The sequence below is a fragment of the Babylonia areolata genome, chromosome 15, assembly GCF_041734735.1.
Source record: "Babylonia areolata isolate BAREFJ2019XMU chromosome 15, ASM4173473v1, whole genome shotgun sequence".
NCBI classification, from domain to species: Eukaryota; Metazoa; Mollusca; class Gastropoda; order Neogastropoda; family Buccinidae; genus Babylonia; species Babylonia areolata.
Window position 1 is genome coordinate 7,410,103 of NC_134890.1, and position 6,000 is coordinate 7,416,102.

Genomic DNA, 6,000 nt, shown 5'->3' on the forward strand with positions numbered 1-6,000 from the left:
TTGTACGTAGGCCATTCAAACGAAATCGATAAAATGAATTTATGATCGGTCTTGACTGGGAGACAGATTATTCAAGAAAGCCTTGGGGTTGCTCGCTTAACTGCGATGGTAATATTTGCAGCCTGAATCTTTTAGCCTATTTTTTTTAAGTCGATCAAGGGAAATCTTTTCAATATATCTGTAACATTATTGTAGATCTAACAGTGTACTGAGGACTGGGCCTTCATATTTGCGCGCTCGCTGCCTTTCTGGCAGTCTGATCTGCCATCTCATTTGAAGAAAACCCACAGAGTGAGTGCACCCAAATGAAAGTTACACGACTGCCTTTGATCAACAAAACATGCATAATGTGTTTTATTTCGGCTGTTACCTCAAGACACGATTTTTGATTTGGAGATATAAGAGAATGTAACACTGACTTCGAATCTACGCAAAGGATAATTTGGCTATCAGTTTTCGAAATATCTGTTATAAGATTCAAAGCATTTTGTGTAGATACTAGTTCAGCAGTAAAGATGAGAAAATGTTTACCCTGGTGATAAATTTTCACGTTGTTGAATTCTGTTATAAAAACCGCTCCCGCTTTTCCGCCATCAAGAACAGGACCTTCTGTGTACATTTTTTAGATAATTTTTTTGTAATTACCTTCCATATGAGAGCATACTGCACACTTCAGCAAGTTAGGCGAATCGTATTTCTGCAGATGTGTGAGGTCTGTGTCAAAAACCTTTTTGCCCCTCTGCACTGTCTGCCTCCAGAAAGATCGTTCGGAGGCTACAGCTTTGCACGTGTCTGGGTTGATGCCTAGGGGCTTCTGGCCTTTTGTGCAGACATCTGTGTAGCGTAGTTGGCGTCTGGCTGTGGGGCGCTGTCCATGAGCCATCTCTCCTTACAGGAAGTCCCTGGGTATTCGGCCGTCGTCCATTCGCACGTCATGTCCGAGCCAGCGATCTTCAGGAGGGTGCGCATGCAAGGGATTCCAGCCCTCTAGAGGACAGCGTTGTTGGAGACTTTGAATATGTAATATGTATGTACGTATGTATGTATGTACGTATGTATGATCGGCTGCCCCAGGTGCCAGTCAACGAGGCACTCGATTCCCCATTAGTTTTGGGGGAGACACAGAAAGCAGTACGTCTGCTCTCCAGTTGCAAAGCACCTGCCTCAGACTTCATTCCAGCTGAGGTTTACCAGGAAGGTGGTGTAGCTCTGGCTGAAAAACTCTTGCAGCTGTTTCAGCTCTTTTGGCAGCAGGAGACCATCCCACAAGATCTTATGGATGCCTCCATCATTCACCTGTACTAACGTAAAGGGAACCGCCAGGCCTGTGATAACCATCGTGGGATCTCTTTGTTATCCATAGGATCGCTCATCTCGAGCAAGGTCTGCTGCCAGTGAGCCAATGTTGGTTCCGGAAAGAACACAGCTATCGACATGGTGTTTGCTGCTTGACAACTCCAAGAGAAGTACCAGGAACAGAATGCCAGCCTCTTCTCCACCTTCGTCGATCTGACCAAGGCCTTTGATACTGTAAGTAGAGAGGGTCTTTGGAGAATCATGGCGAAGTACGGATGCCCCAGGAAGTTCATCACAGTCGTGCGCCAGTTCCATGGCGGCAAGATGGCCAGTGTACAAGACAATGGAGATGCATCTGAACCGTTCTCTGTGTGCAGTGGCGTGACGCAAGGCAGTGTCCTTGCCCAAACCCTGTTCAGCCTCATGTTGTCAGCTATGCTGACTGACGCCTTCAGTTAAACTGATGTGGGCATAGGCATCAGGTACCGCACAGATGGTAAAATGTTTAATCTATGGAGGCTTCAAGCAAGAACCAAGGTCACAACAGACACCAGAGACTTCATGTTGGCAGATCACTGTGCCCTCAACGCTACCTCCGAAGATGACATGCAACACAGCGTTGACAAGTTCTCTGATGCCTGTGACAACTTCGGTCTCACCATCAGTACCAAGACGACCGAAGTAATGCATCAGCCAGCTCCAGGAAGGCCCTACATTGAGCCCGACATCACCATCAAGGGTCAACGACTGAGACCAGTTGACAGGTTCACCTATCTTGGCAGCACACTGTCCAGAAACGCCACCGTCGATGAAGAGGTGAATTCGAGGATCGCGAAAGCCAGCGCCACTTTCAGCCGACCACACAACGTGTGGAACAGAAGAGGCATCAGCCTTGAAACTTCGCTGAAAGTGTACAGGGCAATTGTACTCCCTACTCTGCTGTATGCCTGTGATACCTGGACAGTTTACCAGCGCCATGCCAAGAAACTGAACCACTTCCACACAGCCTGCCTCGGGAAGCTCCATGTGATCAAATGGCAAGACAGGGTCCCTGACACGGAGGTCCTCTCCCGTTCAGGTCTGCCTAGCACACCATCCTCATACAGTCACAGCTTCACTGGGCGGGACATGTAACTCGCATGCCAGACCATCGGCTGCCAAAGAAACTCTAATGGTGAGCTACAACAGCCCAATTGCTCCCAGGTAGGCCAGAAAAAGCGCTTCAAGGACATGCTGAAGTCATCCCTGAAGGCCTTTAACATCAACCCAGACATATGGGAGCATGCAGATGTGGACAGATCCGCATGGTGCTCTGCCATCTTCAAAGGAGCCTTGACCTGTGAAGCCACCAGGACAGCTGTTGCTGAGTAGCGGAGACAGGCGCAGAAAGCCCGAGCCTTGGAACCCCCAACTGCCGCGACCATCTCCTGTCCACACTGCCAGAGAACCCTCAGACTGGACTAACCAGCCATCTGCACACACACCGACCTCAACAACCCCAGCCCCAGGATGACTGAGATGGTCCTCGTCATGCTGACGGACGAACATATAATATGTATGTATGCTTGTTTGTATGTTTTTTGTACTCATGTCAGTACTGTTTCTTTTTTCCTTTCAAGCATTATCTGTCACCTTGTTATTTTCCCTTTGGTTTATTGCTTCAGTTTATTCTATTGACTATCATTATGTGTGTAGCCGTGTCCCGAGTGGTTCTAATAGGGTACGGCACAAAAGACTTAACTAAATGTGATTAATTGAAAGGATAGACAAGATCCCACGCACAGGCCAGGAACATATAGAGGCCAGTCACAAATGGGTTTTTCTATTGTTTTATTTACAATAGTTATGAGAACATAAGAAAAGAACTAAAAGGAAGACATAAAAAGAGAAGACCTAAGAGAAGAAGACAACTAGGAGAAGAACTAAGAAGAAGAAGACAGTGCCTGAGCAGAGTCTCCTGAGTTGGGGACGGAGCTGGTGGCACGTCACCATCAGGGGGTATGACAGCTCCAGCTGGAGGATGTGATCATTGCACCCGTGCTGACAGCCTGGCCATCCAAGCCAAAATCCAGCCATGACCGTCAGGTACGCACCCTGTTGCAGCAGCATGCCCGACTGGTCTGTGAAGACGGCATCCTGCTCAGGCGGATAACGGACCCCAAACTTGGCGCTTCCAAGCAACTGGTCCTCCCGAGCACACTTCGCCCCGATGTCCTCGAGATGGTACACGACCGCATGGGACATCAAGGCTACGAGCGGACCATGGATCTGCTGAGACCCCGTGTCTACTGGCCAGGTATGTATGCTGACACAAAAGCATATCTTACCAGATGTCAGCGCTGCACCATGAACCGCCTGCCCTCCAAGATTCACACCCCAGTTACCCCTTTACTGGCCAGCCGCCCACTAGAAGTCCTAGCCATCGACTTCACCAGACTGGAACCTGCGAGTGACGGCCGGGAATCCATCCTAGTTGTCACGGATGTCTTCAGCAACTTCACACAAGCCATCCCAACCCGCAACCAGGAAGCTTCAACAGTTGCCCAGGCCCTGGTGCGAGAATGGTTCCAGCGTTACGGGGTACCAGAAAGAATCCACAGCGACCAAGGCCGTGACTTCGAATCCAAACTGGTCAAGGAGCTGTGCCGCATCTATGGCGTCAAGAAGACCAGAACAACACCATACCATCCCCAGGGTAATGCTCAGTGCGAGCGGTTCAACCGATCCCTCCATGATCTGCTGCGCACCCTACCACCGGAGCAGAAGAGACGCTGGCCTATACATCTGCCAGAGGTTGTGCAGGTGTACAACAACATGCCTCATGCCTCCACGGGGTTTGCCCCACACTTTCTTTTGTTTGGACAGGAACCCAGGCTCCCGGTAGACGATCTTCTAGGGCGCCCTGAACCGACGGCCGCAGGAGCTGTGGACTGGGTGAGGCAGCACCGACAGCGACTCCAGGTGGCACACCAGAGGGCACTACACCAACTGCAACAGGCAGCCCTGCAACGTGCCAAGTTCAACAGGCAACACAGCACGGCCCGTGATCTACACGTTGGGGACTACGTCTACGTAAGGAACCGAGTCCTGGGCCGCAACAAGATACAGGACTTCTGGCAGCCAGACCTTCACCAGGTGACTAACCGCCCCTATGGACACCTACATGTCTACTCCGTGGTGCCATTGGCGGGTGGCCCTGAAAAGGTCATCAACAGAAAACACTTGCTGCCAGCAACTGAACCCATCGCAGACTGGGAGCCAGACCAGCCCAAACAGCAACCTCCAGTTCCATCTCCACAAGACTCTGACACAGACTCTGATGATGAGGTATGGTTTATAATACCACCCCATCCCCAGCCCAGGTGTGGAACTCCTCCACCCGACACTGCGTCAGAAGCACCCCAGGCCGCAGCCCAGAATGACCTGCCTGCAGCATCGGCCCCTGTGCAAAGACGGTCCCAGCGCCTCAAAGAGAAGGCCAGAATTAAGAATTGACATTCTTTTCCTTTCCTTCCCCCAGAATGGACAATTGAGGTTGAAATTCTAGTCTCACTTGCAACTAGGACTATTTCATCCACTCTATTTTTTTTTCTAGTCTTGCCTCTTCCATGGCCTTTTCTGTTCAGTGACAGATTTCTAGATGATTACTGAACCGATTTGCATCGGATAAGTTGCAAAAGAAAGAGCTCAACGCCTACTTTATAATGAGTGTAAAATGAAGTGTTGATTATTTAAGATGAATTTATAATCTTAATTTAAGTCACCTGAACAGGGTCAGTTTTAACGAGCTCGTTGCTGAAAATTACAAACTGCGTTAAATCAGTTTCACGTAGGCGAACATAAATGGAATAGATTTAAAGATGGAATTAAGACGATTCTGCCAGTATATAATACTAGTAGTTTACTGATCCGACAAAAGAGTTATTAATTAATTACGGTGGAACAGAAACAAGTTTCTTCTCAGCCAATGACGTACCGCGACGCGACACTGGTCGAGCAGTCAGCAGGTGGTCTGGCCAGGACAAAATGATGTAAGCAGAGTGACGTCACATATTCTGTGCAGGGATTAGGAGGGAAAACGTCGTCTGCTCTGGCTTGTGCGTGAATAGTGTTGGAGCAAGCATAGCGCGCTTGGTCACATGTGGATAATGGATGTCATAATGTAATGTTCAAGTAAAGTGTTTGGACAACAACAAAAACAGTGGAAGTCAACACGCATCCGAGTGCATTCATATGTCAACGATTTCGTTCAAAGTCAACGTTGTCTCGAATGTTGTCTTTAAGAGCTCTAAAACTGCTTCCATCAGCTTGCGTTACGCTGAAATAACTTCTTTTTTATCATTAACTTTTCATCCCCAACCAACGGAACGGGCGATTCACCCTAACACTCCCTGTTCACACACAAGTCAAATAGTATTTGTTCTTGTTTTCTTTTTATCTTCTGTTCTGAATAGTTCCACATACGTCGAACAAGGACACCAGTGGGTCTCTTTGTCGTGCCGGTGACGAAGATTGAAAGATCAAAGGACAAAAGACATCACCGGCAGGACAAACATTGCTTTTCCATTCCATGCTTGGTGGGTTATGGTTTTGTGTTCGTTCAGCCACGATAAATAGAATGAGAGAGAGACAGAGACACAGAAAGAGAGAGGTTAACTAAAGTGAAAGAACACAAGCAAAACACATGTTATACTAATAATGTGA

The 6,000-nt window shown here is 48.4% G+C and overlaps 1 protein-coding gene across 2 annotated transcripts in view; it reads left to right on the forward strand.

The window, feature by feature from the left end:
- Positions 1 to 6,000, forward strand: part of LOC143290157 (UPAR/Ly6 domain-containing protein qvr-like) — a 237,226-nt gene that overhangs the window by 170,568 nt on the left and 60,658 nt on the right. The window lies entirely within an intron of this gene.